The sequence below is a fragment of the Phyllobates terribilis genome, unplaced genomic scaffold, assembly GCF_046119375.1.
Source record: "Phyllobates terribilis strain yellow unplaced genomic scaffold, ASM4611937v1 Scaffold_4__5_contigs__length_816908805, whole genome shotgun sequence".
NCBI classification, from domain to species: Eukaryota; Metazoa; Chordata; class Amphibia; order Anura; family Dendrobatidae; genus Phyllobates; species Phyllobates terribilis.
In genome coordinates, this window is record NW_027362764.1 from 675,733,251 (window position 1) to 675,750,768 (window position 17,518).

The following is a 17,518-nucleotide window of genomic DNA, read 5'->3' on the forward strand; positions in this document are numbered from 1 at the left end:
GCGTCTGCGGTTTTCGCTTTACTCAGCTCTGTCCGCCGCGTCTGCGGTTTTCGCTTTGCTCAGCTCTGTCCGCCGCGTCTGCGGTTTTCGCTTTACTCAGCTCTGTCCGCCGCGTCTGCGGTTTTCGCTTTGCTCAGCTCTGTCCGCCGCCTCTGCGGTTTTCGCTTTGCTCAGCTCTGTCCGCCGCCTCTGCGGTTTTCGCTTTGCTCAGCTCTGTCCGCCGCGTCTGCGGTTTTCGCTTTGCTCAGCTCTGTCCGCCGCTTCTGCGGTTTTCGCTTTGCTCTGCTCTGTCCGCCGCGTCTGCGGTTTTCGCTTTGCTCTACTCTGTCCGCCCCGCGTCTGCGGTTATCGCTTTGCTCGGCTCTGTCCGCCGCGTCTGCGGTTTTCGCTTTGCTCGGCTCTGTCCGCCGCGTCTGCGGTTTTCGCTTTGCTCAGCTCTGTCCGTCGCGTCTGCGGTTTTCGCTTTGCTCTGCTCTGTCCGCCGCGTCTGCGGTTTTCGCTTTGCTCTGCTCTGTCCGCCGCGTCTGCGGTTTTCGCTTTGCTCTGCTCTGTCCGCCCCGCGTCTGCGGTTTTTGCTTTGCTCTGCTCTGTCCGCCCCGCGTCTGCGGTTTTCGCTTTGCTCAGCTCTGTGCGCCGCGTCTGCGGTTTTCGCTTTGCTCAGCTCTGTCCGCCGCGTCTGCGGTTTTCGCTTTGCTCAGCTCTGTCCGCCGCGTCTGCGGTTTTCGCTTTGCTCAGCTCTGTCCGCCGCGTTTGCGGTTTTCGCTTTGCTCAGCTCTGTCCGCCGCGTCTGCGGTTTTCGCTTTGCTCAGCTCTGTCCGCCGCGTCTGCGGTTTTCGCTTTACTCAGCTCTGTCCGCCGCGTCTGCGGTTTTCGCTTTGCTCAGCTCTGTCCGCCGCGTCTGCGGTTTTCGCTTTACTCAGCTCTGTCCGCCGCGTCTGCGGTTTTCGCTTTGCTCAGCTCTGTCCGCCGCCTCTGCGGTTTTCGCTTTGCTCAGCTCTGTCCGCTGCCTCTGCGGTTTTCGCTTTGCTCAGCTCTGTCCGCCGCGTCTGCGGTTTTCGCTTTGCTCAGCTCTGTCCGCCGCATCTGCGGTTTTCGCTGTGCTCAGCTCTGTCCGCCGCGTCTGCGGTTTTCGCTGTGCTCAGCTCTGTCCGCCGCGTCTGCGGTTTTCGCTTTGCTCAGCTCTGTCCGCCCCGCGTCTGCGGTTATCGCTTTTCTCGGCTCTGTCCGCCACGTCTGCGGTTTTCGCTTTGCTCGGCTCTGTCCGCCGCGTCTGCGGTTTTCGCTTTGCTCAGCTCTGTCCGTCGCGTCTGCGGTTTTCGCTTTGCTCTGCTCTGTCCGCCGCGTCTGCGGTTTTCGCTTTGCTCTGCTCTGTCCGCCCCGCGTCTGCGGTTTTCGCTTTGCTCAGCTCTGTCCGCCGCGTCTGCGGTTTTCGCTTTGCTCAGCTCTGTCCGCCGCGTCTGCGGTTTTCGCTTTGCTCAGCTCTGTCCGCCTCGTCTGCGGTTTTCGCTTTGCTCAGCTTTGTCCGCCGCGTCTCCGGTTTTCGCTTTGCTCAGCTCTGTCCGCCGCGTCTGCGGTTTTCGCATTGCTCTGCTCTGTCCGCCGCGTTTGCGGTTTTCGCTTTGCTCTGCTCTGTCCGCCCCGCGTCTGCGGTTTTTGCTTTGCTCTGCTCTGTCCGCCCCGCGTCTGCGGTTTTCGCTTTGCTCAGCTCTGTGCGCCGCGTCTGCGGTTTTCGCTTTGCTCAGCTCTGTCCGCCGCGTCTGCGGTTTTCGCTTTGCTCAGCTCTTTCCGCCGCGTCTGCGGTTTTCGCTTTGCTCAGCTCTGTCCGCCGCGTCTGCGGTTTTCGCTTTGCTCAGCTCTGTCCGCCGCGTCTGCGGTTTTCGCTTTGCTCAGCTCTGTCCGCCGCGTCTGCGGTTTTTGCTTTGCTCAGCTCTGTCCGCCGCCTCTGCGGTTTTCGCTTTGCTCAGCTCTGTCCGCCGCGTCTGCGGTTTTCGCTTTGCTCTGCTCTGTCCGCCGCGTCTGCGGTTTTCGCTTTGCTCAGCTCTGTCCGCCGCGTCTGCGGTTTTCACTTTGCTCTGCTCTGTCCGCCACGTCTGCGGTTTTCGCTTTGCTCAGCTCTGTCTGCCGCGTCTGCGGTTTTCGCTTTGCTCTGCTCTGTCCGTCGCGTCTGCGGTTTTCGCTTTGCTCAGCTCTGTCCACCGCGTTTGCGGTTTCGAATTTGTCTCCCAGTCTGTACTGGACCCTACCCAGCCTGTGCTCTAGTCTGCCTGTTCCTGTATTCCCCGGTGTGGGTCAACAGCCGTGTCCGGAGTCTGACCTGGAGTAGACCCTGGTTCCTCTGCTCGGTTCCTCCCTGGTGCACTGGCGTCGTATGCCATCGTGCGACCTTGGTCGGATCGGGCAGATACTTAGTTACGCCCCTCCAGGCACTCTCCGGTTCATGGCACAGTGGAATCACTACATAAACACGCACACGCCAGTCAGTCCGGGCGTGTGCATTACAGAGGCATATCTAAAGAAGATTATAATGCAGTCTGCAGATCCTGCAGGGCACGTATCAGGTTAGCTAAAGCTGACAATGAATTAAGGCTTGCAAGAGATGTCAAAAGCAATAAAAAGGATTTTGGGGGTATGTCAAAAGTAAAAGAAAAGTCAAAGATGCTATGGGATTTTTACAGGATGAAAATGGAGAAATGGTAAGAGAGGATGTTGAGAAGGCCGAACTTTTTAATTCCTATTTTGCATCTGTTTTCTCTCAGAAAGAAAATGTAACATCAACTGATCTTCACTGTCCTTTTAAAGGAATAGAGGAATCCAAGTTATCTGTAAACAGAAAGATTGTGAGGGAATATTTAGCTAACATAAATGAGTTCAAGTCTCCAGGTCCAGATGAATTACACCCCAGAGTACTGAAGGAGATCGTAGAAGAAATTTTAGAACCACTCTCCATAATCTTTGAAAATTCTTGGAGAACAGGAGAAGTCCCAGAAGACTGGAGAAGAGCAAATGTTGTTCCTATCTTCAAAAAGGGGAAGAAGGTGGACCCAGGGAACTATAGGCCGGTGAGTCTGACTTCTATACCAGGAAAGATCTTTGAACAAATTATTAAACAACATGTATGTAAGTACATGGATAAGAATGAAGTGATTAACCAGAGTCAGCATGGGTTTGTAACTAACAAGTCATGTCAGACTAACTTAATTTCCTTCTATGACAGAATCACTGACTGGGTGGATCAGGGAAATGCTGTAGATATAGTATATCTTGACTTCAGCAAAGCATTTGACAAAGTATCTCACACCATCCTTATTGAAAAAATGACCAAGTATGCAATGGACCAGGCAACTGTTAGGTGGATTCATAACTGGCTTAGTTATCGGACTCAAAGGGTGGTTGTAAATGGCTTCACATCCAGATGGATGAATGTCTCAAGTGGGGTACCACAGGGCTCCGTTCTGGGACCTGTATTGTTCAACATCTTTATCAATGATTTAGATGAAGGAATTGAGGATAAACTGATTAAATTTGCTGATGACACAAAGCTAGGAGGGATAGCTAATACTAGAGAAGAGAGAGAGAGGATTCAAAAAGACCTAAATAAACTGGAGCAGTGGGCAGCAACCAACAGAATGGTTTTTAACAGGGAAAAATGCAAAGTACTACATCTGGGCAATAAAAATGAAAAAAGCATATACAGAATGGAAGGAATAGAGCTAAGCAACAGTACATGTGAAAAAGACTTAGGTATACTAATAGATCATAGGCTGAACATGAGTCAACAGTGTGATGCAGCAGCAAAAAAGGCAAATACAATTCTGGGATGTATTAACAGAAGCATACAGTCTAGATCACGTGAAGTCATTATCGGTCTTTACTCCTCTTTGGTCAGACCTCATCTGGAATACTGTGTACAGTTTTGGGCACCACATTTTAAAAAAGACATAGACAAACTGAAGCAAGTTCAGAGAAGAGCGACCAGAATGGTGACTGGTCTGCAAACCATGTCCTATGAGGAACGGTTGCAGGATTTGGGAATGTTTAGCTTGCAAAAAAGAAGACTGAGAGGAGACTTAATAGCTGTCTACAAATATGTCAAGGGCTGTCACATTGTAGAAGGTTCATCTTTATTCTCATTTGCACAAGGAAAGACTAGAAGCAATGGGATGAAACTAAATGGGAGGAGACACAGATTAGATATTAGAAAAAACTTTTTGACAGTTAGGGTGATTAATGAGTGGAACAGGCTGCCACGAGAGGTGGTGAGTTCCCCTTCAATGGACGTCTTCAAACAGAGGCTGGACAGACATCTGTCTGAGATGATCTAGTGAATCCTGCTTTGAGCAGGGGGTTGGACCAGATGACCCAGGAGGTCCCTTCCAACTCTACCATTCTATGATTCTATGATTCTATGATTCTATGAAGGCAAGGAAGGAATTGGGGAGGGGGGGTGATTCCTGCTAGGGCCCTGAAATCATAAAACAGGCAGGAGAGTCTGACGCATGGTGACGGAGAGGTTGTAGGGGCAGATAGGGGGTGTTGTCACGTGCGAGCACGTGTGCATGCTGGCTTGTGTGTGAGAGTGCGCTACCTAGGTGTGGCGCGCTGCAGACAGTCAAAGGGATTGTTCCCTTTCATTAAAAGTTAATCCCCGGCTGCAGGCTATTAGAAAGCAACTATCCGCGCTCTACTCACCCTACCCGGGTCTACCAGTGAGTCTCGCCTCTGCTCCCGGCCTGTGGCAATGGCCGTGAAGCTGACGTTCCGTCGACAGCGCTGCAGCCGATCAGTGAGCTCAGCGGCTCTGAGTGGGGCGTTGTGTCTACAAGACCTTTTAAGGAAGTCAGCAAAAAAATTGAAGAGAAGGGAAAGCACAAAAGGACCTGGTCTTGCTGAACACTGGAAAGGGCATCCGGCAGCCAGACTTCAAAGTAGAAAAGCAGCAAGTGAGAGGCTTGTCTCTGCCCATGGCCACACCACCATAAACACGCCCGATCTTGTCTGATCTCGGAAGCTAAGCTGCGTTGCGCCTGGTTGGTACTTGGATGGGAGACTGCCTGGGAATACCAGGTGCTGTAGGCTTTTGCTTTTTCCTTCCTTCCACCAGCAGGGGGCACTCTCTTCTATGCCTTTTTTCCATTCCCTTTCACAAGTGCACACATTCTTTCTCTTTTCTTTTTTTCATTTGCTTTCTCTCTTGCGCTATTTCATCTCTGCAAAATACCAGCATCCTTCTGATCACCGTGGGCCTCCAGCATTGTTGCTTCTTTACTTTTAATATTAGGCTCCTTTTCACCAGGACCAGCGTCTCCCGGGTGGCTGGAGGCAACAACCGGTAACCCCAAGCAGAAGACTTTTGCAGGCAACACGACTCTCCCCCCTGAAGAGCAGCTCAAAGTCACTGGCAACCATCTCACCCTCTTCCTTCATTCACCCCTGGACGTCTCGCTCCGCCCCCAAGTTACGGGTCCAGCTTGCTCTTTCTGTCACATTACCGCGATGAAGTGTTTAGCCTGCAGGAGAACCTGCGCCGAGCCATTTTTGAAGACACCTGATGTGGCGGGTGAATCACTGCTAAACAAACCACACCTGTAGGGACGGCACAGACTTTGCATGGACCCTTCGGAGCCTGCCCCATCACTGCCAGATTGCTCGCCACCAAGCGATCCTGAGAAAGGCTGGCCGGGCGATGGATCAATCAGCTTCTACTGGCCATACCACCTTGGATACGCCCGATCTCATCTGATCTCGGAAGCAAAGCAAGGCTGGGCTCAGACAGTACTTGGATGGGAGACCTCCTGGGAACTCTGGGTGCTGTAGACCATTTTGATGACGTTTTTACCTACTGCCCAGCTCGGTTAGCATGGAACGGTGCCTTGCCGGACACCGACCTTAAGTAACTTAGATGATGGAAGCCCCAAGGCCTCTGAGCAAGTTGGCAGCTAAGTACGCTACCCCGCCGCCCTTCACGCAGGCCTGACACCGAGCTCCATGCCACGGCTAGGAGTGCTTATTGACTCCGCAGCTCGCCGTGTGGAAATGATGGCGTTAAAAGCACTCAGGGCCGTGAAGGGGCCAGGCTTTCAGCAGGTGCCCAGGGAAGGTTTGGATGCCGGCCGCCTAGCGAGGGCCAGCAGAAGTAACATGTTTCTCTGCAAAGAAGCTTGTGTAACCAAGCCAGACGGCTGACAAAGAGCTAACCTCAGTGCAAGGAAGGTGCGGAAGGAATTGGGGAGGGGGGGGTGATTCCTGCTAGGCCCCTGAAATCATAAAACAGGCAGGAGAGTCTGACGCATGGTGACGGAGAGGTTGTAGGGGCAGATAGGGGGTGTTGTCACGTGCGAGCACGTGTGCATGCTGGCTTGTGTGTGAGAGTGCGCTTCCTAGGTGTGGCGCGCTGCAGACAGTCAAAGGGATTGTTCCCTTTCATTAAAAGTTAATCCCCGGCTGCAAGCTATTAGAAAGCAACTAACCGCGCTCTACTCACCCTACCCGCGTCTACCGGTGAGTCTCGCCTCTGCTCCCGGCCTGTGGCATTGGCCGTGAAGCTGACGTTCCGTCGACAGCGCTGCAGCCGATCAGTGAGCTCAGCGGCTCTGAGTGGGGCGTTGTGTCTACAAGACCTTTTAAGGAAGCCAGCAAAAAAATTGAAGAGAAGGGAAAGCACAAAAGGACCTGGTCTTGCTGAGCACTGGAAAGGGCAGCCGGCAGCCAGACGTCATAGTAGAAAAGCAGCAAGTGAGAGGCTTGTCTCTGCCTATGTCCACACCACCCTGAACACGCCCGCTCTCATCTGATCTCGGAAGCTAAGCAGGGTTGGGCCTGGTTAGTACTTGCATGGGAGACTGTAAAATAATACTCTTCCTGTATTATTTTTTTCTACTGAGGACTTCTCAAAGTATCAATATCACGATATTCTTATAAAAAAATGTATCTATTTATTCTTGGATTGTCCATTAAAAAGAATCAGATTGCAGCAGGTACATACAATAATTAGTTATAAAGTAATTGTCCATTTGTCCATAATTAGCTTAATTGTTGAGATTCACCCATCTTTCCTTGGATCCTGGCTGGTAAATCATGTCTTTGTCCAGCATGTGTCCAGGCCTACATGTCATCTGCTTCTCAGCATGGAGATTCTGTGTCTTGTGGGGTGGGCAGAGCAAGAGAGCCCCCCCTTTCTGTACCATGGGCTTTTATAGCCAGTCGTATGGCACACCTGTTCTACATATGGTAGTTGATATGGAATAACGTCTCAGTCTCCCAAAGGATGAGTGCACACACTATCTCTGCAGATTTGAGAAAGTTTTATTGTAGCCACAAGAGCTCTGATCAATATTAGAACAGAACTGCCTCCATTGTATTGGGGCACAATTCTTATAGTATAAATTGTGGGTTGTACATAGTAGGTGGGACATAGGAAGATTATAACATAACCAATCATCTTACAATATAAACAACTAGCATCCAATCATTAGTAATCAGGCGATTACATAAAATGCTTACCTATGTACTTATATAATTACTTGATGCAATGTACCTGTTTTGTTGGTCAATGTGCTTTCCCTAGATCAACCTGACCTCAAAAGGGCATTTTGACTAAGATAAGCAACCCCTGCAAATTCCACAGTGGCTTGGGTAAACTTTACATCTTTGCTTAGAGATTATTGATTAATCTTATTATAATTTAGTTGTTTAAGCAGCATATTTTACTACATTGGTTTATAGGAGTGTTAAAGGGTTATATTAAAAGGGATTAATTGATATGGTATACTAATTTTCCTATCATTTTCCTCTCTCTGATAATAATATTATCACTTGTCACTTACACCTCTACATCAAAGTAATAGTATCTTCTGCCCTCTCTCCGAAAAGGAGGGGGAGGAGCAAGGAGAGGTATTTCAGAATTTTCATTTGCCGGAAGGAGATGAACGTTTAAGACGTTCTTGGGTCTTCGGATTTTGTTTATGGCCCACTTACATAATTTTATGAGCAATATGATGATGAAAGCAAACAGACAAATTTGTAGGAACATGTGACCTACACCGACAATCCATCCTCCTATACCTTTAAACCAGTTAGCAGGTTTCAACCATTGTAACCAACTGCTAAAAATGGTTTCATCATCATGGGAATGTTCTTCTCTGAATCTTTCTTTTAATTCCATGGCTTTGGCGATGTGTTTATCTACTCTGACTGAAAAATTGGCATCTACATAGTTGCAACAGGCAGGACCGATTATCTGACACATACCTCCTTGACTGGCCGTTAAATAGTCCAATACTATAGTATGTTGATTTAGTACTTTTGCATGAAACCGAGTTTGATTGTTTAGTATTAGGATGGCATCGAATACTTCATCTGTGACATTATCAAGCAATTCTGCTAATTGTTCAATGTTATGAGAATTGTGGATAGCCAATCCTGTAATTGTGAGAGTGAGTCCAAACTTTGTGTACCATGGAGTGTGTATCAAAGGCTGGGTTTTAGCTCTTCTCTTCTGCATCATATGTATTGGTATCTGATCAAGGTCTATCTCATCATGGGCGATGGTCCATTTAGCTAGGGTCAATCTTGCTAGGGTACATGTACCAACGCCATCATAAGGTAGAAATTTGTAAGCAAAAGTTCCACAAACATAATACATATTTTCTGGAAGAATGATATGTTCTCCACCTAAATGGGATAGTAACCTATAAGAAATTTCAGATGCATACCATATGAGGGGTTGTAACCTCGGGGACGGGCACCAGGGGTGTCTTAGTATTCCTCTTACTGTTTGATTGCATGTATTCGTATCTTCATTATATCCTGAACTATTTATTAAATCATGCAACAAACCTGATGTTCCTTCGGTTAATTCGTATACTAGGCCCCCGAATATAGTAGATCCTTCATTATTTTCTGATGTATAAGGGACATGACTTGGTAGAAATATAACCTGTAATGATTCTAGATTAACAGGTATGGATCCCAACTCATTATTTGTAATATTAATTCTATTACATCGTATGCTGGTAGATCCTGGACCACATACAGCTATGCTGTGGGGTGTAATGAGGGATAGATCTCGAATCGCTACCCACCATGGTGGAGCTGTCCATCCTGCTATTGGAAGGGACACACGAGTGTTGTTATATCGTGAAGCACTTAGATTTGTGGGGAATGTGAAAGTTTCTTCCAATGACAGGATAAGTTCCTCCATTGGTACAGGAGTAGCTAAGAAAGGCATAGATTTTGAGGATATTGGTGAATGAGTGTGTAACGGGTCTGGGAGGCGGAACCTCTGAGCTACTATACAAGGGGGCGGTCCTTGTAAGGGAGCGGGTGGCGACCAGGGTAGACGGGCAGGCAGTCACAGCAGGTGACTGGGACAGTCTCTGAATGAACGGACAGGAGGTCACGGCAAGTGACCGGGGCAGTCTCTGGATGAACGGGCAGGAGGTCACGGCAAGTGACCGGGGCAGTCTCTGGATGAACGGGCAGGAGGTCACAGCAAGTGACCGGGGCAGTCTCTGGATGAACGGGCAGGAGGTCACGGCAAGTGACCGGGGCAGTCTCTGGGTAAAGGATTGGTACGACCTGTGGCGGCAGATGATAGACGTGAGCTCCCAGGTGAGAAGGCGAGAGTCTCTGGATAATCGGGTGGTCACAGCATGTGACGGCGGAGCCTCCAGGAAGACCAACAGACAGGTAGCAGATGAGCGCTCCCAGGTGAGCGGGCTGGAGTCTCTGGACAGGCGGGTGGTCACAGCATGTGACGGCAGAGCCTCCTGGTAGGCTAGCAGACAGACAGCAGATGAGCGCTCCCAGGTGAGCGGGCAAGCTGGTCCTTAGACAGACTGACAGGAGTTGGAAGGCAGACCTTCGGACCTCAGGCTAGCAGGCAGGTAGCAGGATAACAGGCAGGAATTAGACAGCAGACTGGCAGGAATCTGGCAGGTATCTGGCAGGTAACTGGAAACGGGACCTGAGGGCTGAAGCAGAGTATTGAACAGTGCTACAACATTGCTCGGGCACCTCCATTTTGGAGGAGGTGCCTTTTATATGGGAGGTCCTCCGGCAATTGGCCGGGGACTCCTTAGGACGGCGCGCGCGGTTCCTTTAAGAGAGGGGGAGCGCGCGCGCGCCCTAAGCACACTGCCGGGGAAGGAGCGCGTGCCGGAAGCAGCGGGGAGAGAAGCGCTGGAGGACGCCGCGCCAGGAGCGGGGAGGTGAGAGGGACGGCGTCTCTGCCTAAAACGGGGCAGAGACGCCGATGCTACAGTACCCCCCCCTTTAGGCCCCCTCTTTTTTTGGTCAGAAAGAAATTTCTCAAGGAGAAGCGGGGCGTTGATGTTCTCCCTGGGTTCCCAAGTTCTCTCCTCAGGACCAAACCCCTTCCAATCTACCAGAAAAAAGGTTTTTCCTCTTACCCTCTTGGAGGCCAGAATACTCTCTACCTCAAAGATGTCATCAGCGGAAACCGGAGCAGGAGGGGCACCTGGATTTTTGGAAAAAAAGTTAAAGACAACGGGTTTGAGGAGAGATACGTGGAAGGAGTTGGGGATCAGTAGGGTGGCCGGGAGTTTTAATTTGTAGGCCACAGGGTTAATTTGCCTGAGGACTTCGAAGGGGCCGATGAATCGAGGACCCAACTTGTAGGAGGGTACTTTGAGCCGCACATGTTTGGATGAGAGCCAAACCTTGTCTCCCGGACGGAATTGGGGCGGATCCAGACGTCTCTTATCAGCATATCTCTTCATCCGCTCAGAGGAGAGAAGAAGAGCGGACCTGGTGCTCTCCCAAATAGTAGAAAATTCGCTGACAAGAGACTCCGCAGCAGGGTTGTCCACAGAAACGGAGACAGGAAGTGGAATCCGGGGATGTTGGCCACCGACTATAAAGAACGGGGATTTGGAAGAGGACTCGCTCTCATGGTTGTTATAAGAGAACTCGGCCCATGGTAGGAGATCCACCCAGTCCGAGTGGTGAGCATCAACGAAGTGCCGGAGGTAGCTGGACAAGATCTGATTGATCCGCTCCACTTGACCATTGGACTGAGGGTGGTAAGCGGAGGAGAAATCCAGGGTAATGTCCAGCAGCTTACATGTGGCTCTCCAGAAGCGAGAGGTGAACTGAACCCCACGATCCGACACGATGTGGAGGGGCAGACCATGGAGACGGAAGATGTGGCGGATAAAGTCTTTAGCCAGCTTGGGTGCAGACGGAAGACCAGGCAGGGGAATGAAGTGGGCCATCTTAGAAAAACGGTCAGCGACAACCCAAATGACAGTACAACCGGCAGAAACTGGAAGGTCGGTGATAAAGTCCATAGCGATGTGTTGCCAAGGAGCAGCAGGTACGGGAAGGGGCAGGAGATGGCCGGCAGGTAGATGTCGGGGAACTTTGTTACGGGCACAGGATGAACAGGCCGCGACGAAGTCTACCACGTCCTTACGCAGGGTAGGCCACCAGTAATGCCGGGTAATAAGTTGGAAGGTCTTCTTTTGGCCAGCATTGCCAGCTAGTTTAGAAGAATGTCCCCAGCGAAGAACCCTCTCCCGATCTGGCACAGCTACGAACGTCTTACCGGGTGGAAGACGAGTCAGATCCAAGGGGGCCACATTCATCACCTTGGAGGAGTCGATGATGTGCGTAGGTTCCTCCTCTTGATCGGAGGACAGGAAGGACCGGGACAAGGCATCAGCTTTGACGTTCTTGTCCGCAGGACGGAAATGAAGAATGAAGTCGAAGCGGGCAAAAAACAACGACCACCGGGCCTGGCGAGGATTGAGTCTCTGGGCATTTTGGTGATATGCCAGGTTTTTGTGATCCGTGTAGATAATTACCGGGTAGAGAGCCCCTTCAAGCAGATAGCGCCACTCTCCCAGTGCCAATTTGATGGCTAGCAATTCCCGGTCTCCAATGGAGTAGTTGCGCTCCGACGAGGAGAAGATTTTGGAGAAGAAGCCGCACGTTACCATTCTCCCGGTAGAAGACTTCTGGGTGAGCACCGCTCCGGCTCCGGAGGAGGAGGCATCAACCTCCAGGTAGAATTGTTTATTACAGTCCGGACGGTGCAGGACGGGAGCAGAGGCGAAGGCTTTCTTTAGGGAAAGGAAGGACTCCTCGGCTTCAGGCGACCATGTCCTGGGGTTAGCCCCCTTACGGGTAAGTGCAGATATGGGAGCAGTCCGAGACGAGAAGTGTGGGATGAAAAGACGATAATAATTAGCGAAGCCCAGGAATCGCTGTATCGCCTTCAAACCTTCAGGACGAGGCCATTTTAGAACGGAAGAGAGCTTCTCGGGATCCATTTGCAGACCTGTTTGGGAGATGACATAGCCCAAGAACGGAAGGGAGGTCTGATCGAAGAGGCACTTCTCGTATTTGGCGTAAAGGTGGTTCTGCCGAAGCCTAAGCAGGACCTGACGAACATCCCTCCGGTGTGTGGGGAGATCCGGAGAGAAGACCAAGATATCGTCCAGGTATACCACTACGCAGGAGTACAGGAGGTCACGGAAGATGTCGTTGACTAGTTCCTGAAAGACCGCGGGAGCATTACAGAGACCGAAGGGCATCACAAGGTACTCGTAGTGACCGTCCCGGGTATTGAATGCCGTCTTCCACTCGTCTCCTTGACGGATACGGACCAGATTATACGCTCCTTGTAGATCCAGCTTGGAGAAGATCCTGGCGCCCTTGAGACGGTCAAACAATTCGGAGATGAGTGGCAGGGGATATTTGTTTTTTACCGTGATGAGATTGCGTCCTCTGTAGTCAATACAGGGACGTAGCGAGCCGTCTTTCTTTTTGACAAAGAAGAATCCGGCTCCAGCCGGGGAGGTAGATTTTTGGATAAATCCCCTAGCCAGATTCTCTTCAATGTACTCAGACATGGCTCGGGTCTCGGCTGCAGACAACGGATAGATACGCCCACGGGGAGGAGTGGTGCCAGGTACCAGGTCGATCGGGCAATCGTATGGCCTATGGGGTGGCAACGTCTCAGCTTCCTTCTTACCAAAGACGTCCGCATAGGGCCAGTAGGGAGCCGGGAGACCAGGTAAGTTAGCTGGAGTAGGCTGAGGGCGAAGTGGACGGACCGGGACCAGGCAGGTCCTATGGCAGTCAGGACCCCATCGGAGTACTTCACCGGACCGCCAGTTCAATACGGTTTCATATGTCTGGAGCCAGGGTAGACCTAGCAACAGGGAGTGAGAAAGTCCGGACAGCACATGGAATGAGATCTCCTCAGAGTGCAGCATTCCCACCTGCAGGGTTATGGGTTCGGTGACGAGCAGGATGGTCTCCGAGAGAAGTCTTCCATCCACGGAGGCGACTGACAATGGTTCAGCCAGGGACTTGGTGGGAATATGGTATCTCTCTACCAGAGACTGGGAGATGAGGTTTCCAGCAGCTCCAGAATCCAGATGGGCGAGTTCAAAGAGACAGTTTTCTCCCCAAGCAATAGAGACCGGTAAGGTCAGAGACGGAGAGGGCTTACTTTTGTCTAGGACGACCTCTCCGAGTGGTCCTAGACACTGGCGTTTCCCGGCTTTTCCGGGCAGGAACGGATGAAGTGCTTCATACTGCCACAATAGAAACAGCTTCCCTCGGCTCGGCGAGATTCTTGGCGAGAACCGACCGTCTTGGTCTGGTCGACCTGCATAGGCTCAGGAGAGTGTAGCTGAGGAGAGACGGAGGGAGTGACGGGTTTCTGAAAAGTAGGAGCTAGACGTGGAAACCTCCTCTCACGGGTGACCTCTTTGGCACGCTCCTGGAACCGCAGGTCAATCCGGATGGCAAGAGTTATTAGGTCATCGAGAGTGGTAGGAATGTCCCGACCGGCAAGTTCATCTTTAATACGGCCGGACAGACCCTCCCAGAAGACGGAAACCAGAGCGTCATTATCCCAGGCCAGCTCCGAGGCAAGGGTACGGAACCGTATGGCATATTGGCCCACGGTGAGACTTCCCTGACAGAGGCGTAGCAGAGATGATGCGGATGAGGTCTTCCGTCCGGGTTCGTCGAAGACTTTCCGGAAAGCCGTGAGAAAGGCAGGCAAGTCGGACACCAGGGGGTCTCCTCTCTCCCATAGAGGATTTAGCCAGGCCAGGGCCTCTCCGGTGAGATGGGACATGATGAAGGCAATTTTGGCCCGGTCGGAGTTAAACTGGTGAGACAGGAGTTCAAAGTGCAGGGTGCACTGATTTATGAAGCCCCGAGCATGGGCGGAGTCGCCTCCGAAACGAGGAGGTGCAGAAAGCCGGGGTCTGGGGTAGGATACCATGTTATTAGTGGGCAGTGGAGCTGCCGGATTGCGAGTAATGGCACTGGCGGTGGTTGCAGGCAGAGCAGTCAGAGTGTCCAGGCGAGAATTGACATTCCGCAGGTGACCCAGGATGGACTCCTGTTGGGACCTCTGACGGGACAGTTCATGACACAGGTCCGAGAGCGAGGGAGCTTGGGTGCCACCGGGTTCCGGTGCCCGAGCAAACTGTAACGGGTCTGGGAGGCGGAACTTCTGAGCTACTATACAAGGGGGCGGTCATTGTAAGGGAGCGGGTGGCGACCAGGGTAGACGGGCAGGCAGTCACAGCAGGTGACTGGGACAGTCTCTGAATGAACGGACAGGAGGTCACGGCAAGTGACCGGGGCAGTCTCTGGATGAACGGGCAGGAGGTCACGGCAAGTGACCGGGGCAGTCTCTGGGTAAAGGATTGGTACGACCTGTGGCGGCAGATGATAGACGTGAGCTCCCAGGTGAGCAGGCGAGAGTCTCTGGATAATCGGGTGGTCACAGCATGTGACGGCGGAGCCTCCAGGAAGACCAACAGACAGGTAGCAGATGAGCGCTCCCAGGTGAGCGGGCAGGAGTCTCTGGACAGGCGGGTGGTCACAGCACGTGACGGCAGAGCCTCCTGGTAGGCTAGCAGACAGGCAGCAGATGAGCGCTCCCAGGTGAGCGGGCAAGCTGGTCCTTAGACAGACTGACAGGAGTTGGAAGGCAGACCTTCGGACCTCAGGCTATCAGGCAGGTAGCAGGATAACAGGCAGGAATTAGACAGCAGACTGGCAGGAATCTGGCAGGTATCTGGCAGGTAACTGGAAACGGGACCTGAGGGCTGAAGCAGAGTAGTGAACAGTGCTACAACATTGCTCGGGCACCTCCATTTTGGAGGAGGTGCCTTTTATATGGGAGGTCCTCCGGCAATTGGCCGGGGACTCCTTAGGACGGCGCGCGCGGTCCCTTTAAGAGAGGGGGAGCGCGCGCGCGCCCTAAGCACACTGCCGGGGAAGGAGCGCGTGCCGGAAGCAGCGGGGAGAGAAGCGCTGGAGGACGCCGCGCCAGGAGCGGGGAGGTGAGAGGGACGGCGTCTCTGCCTAGAACGGGGCAGAGACGCCGATGCTGCAGAGTGCATATCCAACAATCTTTAGTTCCTGTGCGCTTGGCTATAGTGTCATGCATATTTAACAATTTATTGTCCCACGGCTCTTGTAGGTGTTCATGTAACTCCCGTTTACCTCGAAGGAATTCTCTATCATCAAAACACCAAACTATGCACCGGGCTTCATAACCATTAGGTTTACAATAGTACTCTATACAGTCATGAACATCTGGGATACCTCTTTTCTTCCTCCCTCCCAAGAATGGATCTAGTGGTATTATTGGATTATCAGTATCTGTGGACGTAGAACATTCACTTAAACTGTGTAAACACACCATTATCACCAAAAGACTACATAGGCCTATCACCGCTCCCCAGAGTCTTTTGCTCGCATGTAGTCCATATAACTGCTCATAGAGTGACATCTTCTTCTTTGTTTTATCCTCTGCACGCGATGGAAGAACAGCGCTGGAATAATCTTCAGCTGTTACAGCAGCGACTTAGGTGGCAGCCTGAGAGAAGCGTATTTCTGCTTTGTCTCAGACCACAAAAACTTACTTAGGGGTGCAGCTCAGGGTGTGTGGTACAGATGATGTCAGCTGGATCTTCTTTATCTGGCGCAGATGAAGATGTCGTCTCGGCAGTGGGTTGCACTCTTTTGCAGTGAGATGCGTGGATCCACGTCCCTCTTCCTTCTACCTTAACGCTGGTAGGGGTTGTCAACAGGACTTGGTATGGACCTTCCCACCGTTCTGTAAGGGAACCAGATCTCAAGAATTTACGTACCAACACGTAGTCTCCTGGCTGCACCTCGTGACAGGACAAAGTGACTTGTGGTTGCTGTAGATGTACACTCTGGGCAATGTCTTTTAGTTGTTTTTGCAATCGTAAGACGTAGTCCACATTCAAGGTATTCTGAGCAGCCTGGGCAGTTTCTGGGGGTGAAAGTGGGTGATTAGGTATCTTGCCATACAGAATCTCAAAAGGTGATAACTGTAAAAGACCTCGTGGTGTTATTCTGATATCCATTAATACCAAAGGTAGGGCATCTGGCCACTTCATACCTGTTTCTTTACAACATTTTGCTAGTTTCTCTTTTATGGTTCGGTTATACCTTTCCACTTTCCCACTAGCTTGTCGGTGATAAGGAGTATGCAATTGTTGTTTTACTCCTATCATTGAACATACTTTTTGGAACACTTTACCTGTAAATGCAGGACCTTGATCACTAGATATTACCTGTGGAATACCATATCTACACACAAATTCCTTACATATCTTTGAAGCAGTTATTTCTGCTGTCTGTGAGGCTGTTGGATAAGCCTCTACCCACCCTGAGAATTGATCAACACATACCAAGACATATTGCAATCTACCAACTTTAGGTAGTTGAATGTAATCAATCTGCAGAATTTGGAAAGGACCCGTGGTTGATGGGAGGTGAGAAGGTGGGGCTTTCACAGCTCCTCCAGCATTTTGCTGGAGACATGTTTGACAAGACAAACATTTTCTTTTTGCAATAACTGTGAAACCTGGTGCACACCAGTACGTATATACCAAATTTTGCATCACGGTTTTACCTCCATGGGTTAAAACATGTGCAGCATCTGCTAACGCTGTCAGCAGAGATTTTGCGGCCACTGGTTTACCTTCACCGTTTCTCCAGAGGCCTTCTGAATCCTGGGTGCATCCTATGTCCTTCCATCGGGCCTTTTCCTGAGGAGAACAATTATTTTGCATTGTTTACAGTTTTTCCCAATTTGGGATTTCAATCAGATTCATCATATGGGTGTTTAAAACTTTGCTTGCTGCCGTTTTTGCAGCTGCATCAGCTCTGTTGTTTCCTTTTGCTACTGGATCTTGTCCAGTGGTATGAGCCTGACACTTGATGACAGCAATCTCCTTTGGGAGATTCACTGCATCAAGTAACTGAGCAATTTCTCCTGAGTGGCTTATTGGAGAACCACTAGCAGTGAGAAAATTTCTCATTTTCCATATAGTACCAAAATCATGTATTACACCAAATGCGTACCTTGAGTCTGAATAAATGTTAACACGTTGTCCTTCTGCTAGCTGGCATGCTTTTGTGAGTGCAATTAGTTCTGCTCTTTGTGCTGAGTGTGGTGTTCCTAATGCTTCAGCATGGACCACAT

At 50.8% G+C, this 17,518-nt stretch overlaps 1 non-coding gene and 1 pseudogene across 1 annotated transcript; both read left to right on the top strand.

The window, feature by feature from the left end:
- The first annotated feature begins 4,957 nt into the window (after positions 1 to 4,957).
- LOC141270115 (5S ribosomal RNA) lies at positions 4,958 to 5,076 on the top strand (annotated as a pseudogene).
- Positions 5,077 to 5,697: 621 nt separating this feature from the next.
- On the top strand, positions 5,698 to 5,817 carry LOC141266923 (5S ribosomal RNA). Its single transcript, XR_012320942.1, has one exon. It is a non-coding gene; the product is annotated as a 5S ribosomal RNA (ribosomal RNA).
- Positions 5,818 to 17,518: the final 11,701 nt, after the last annotated feature.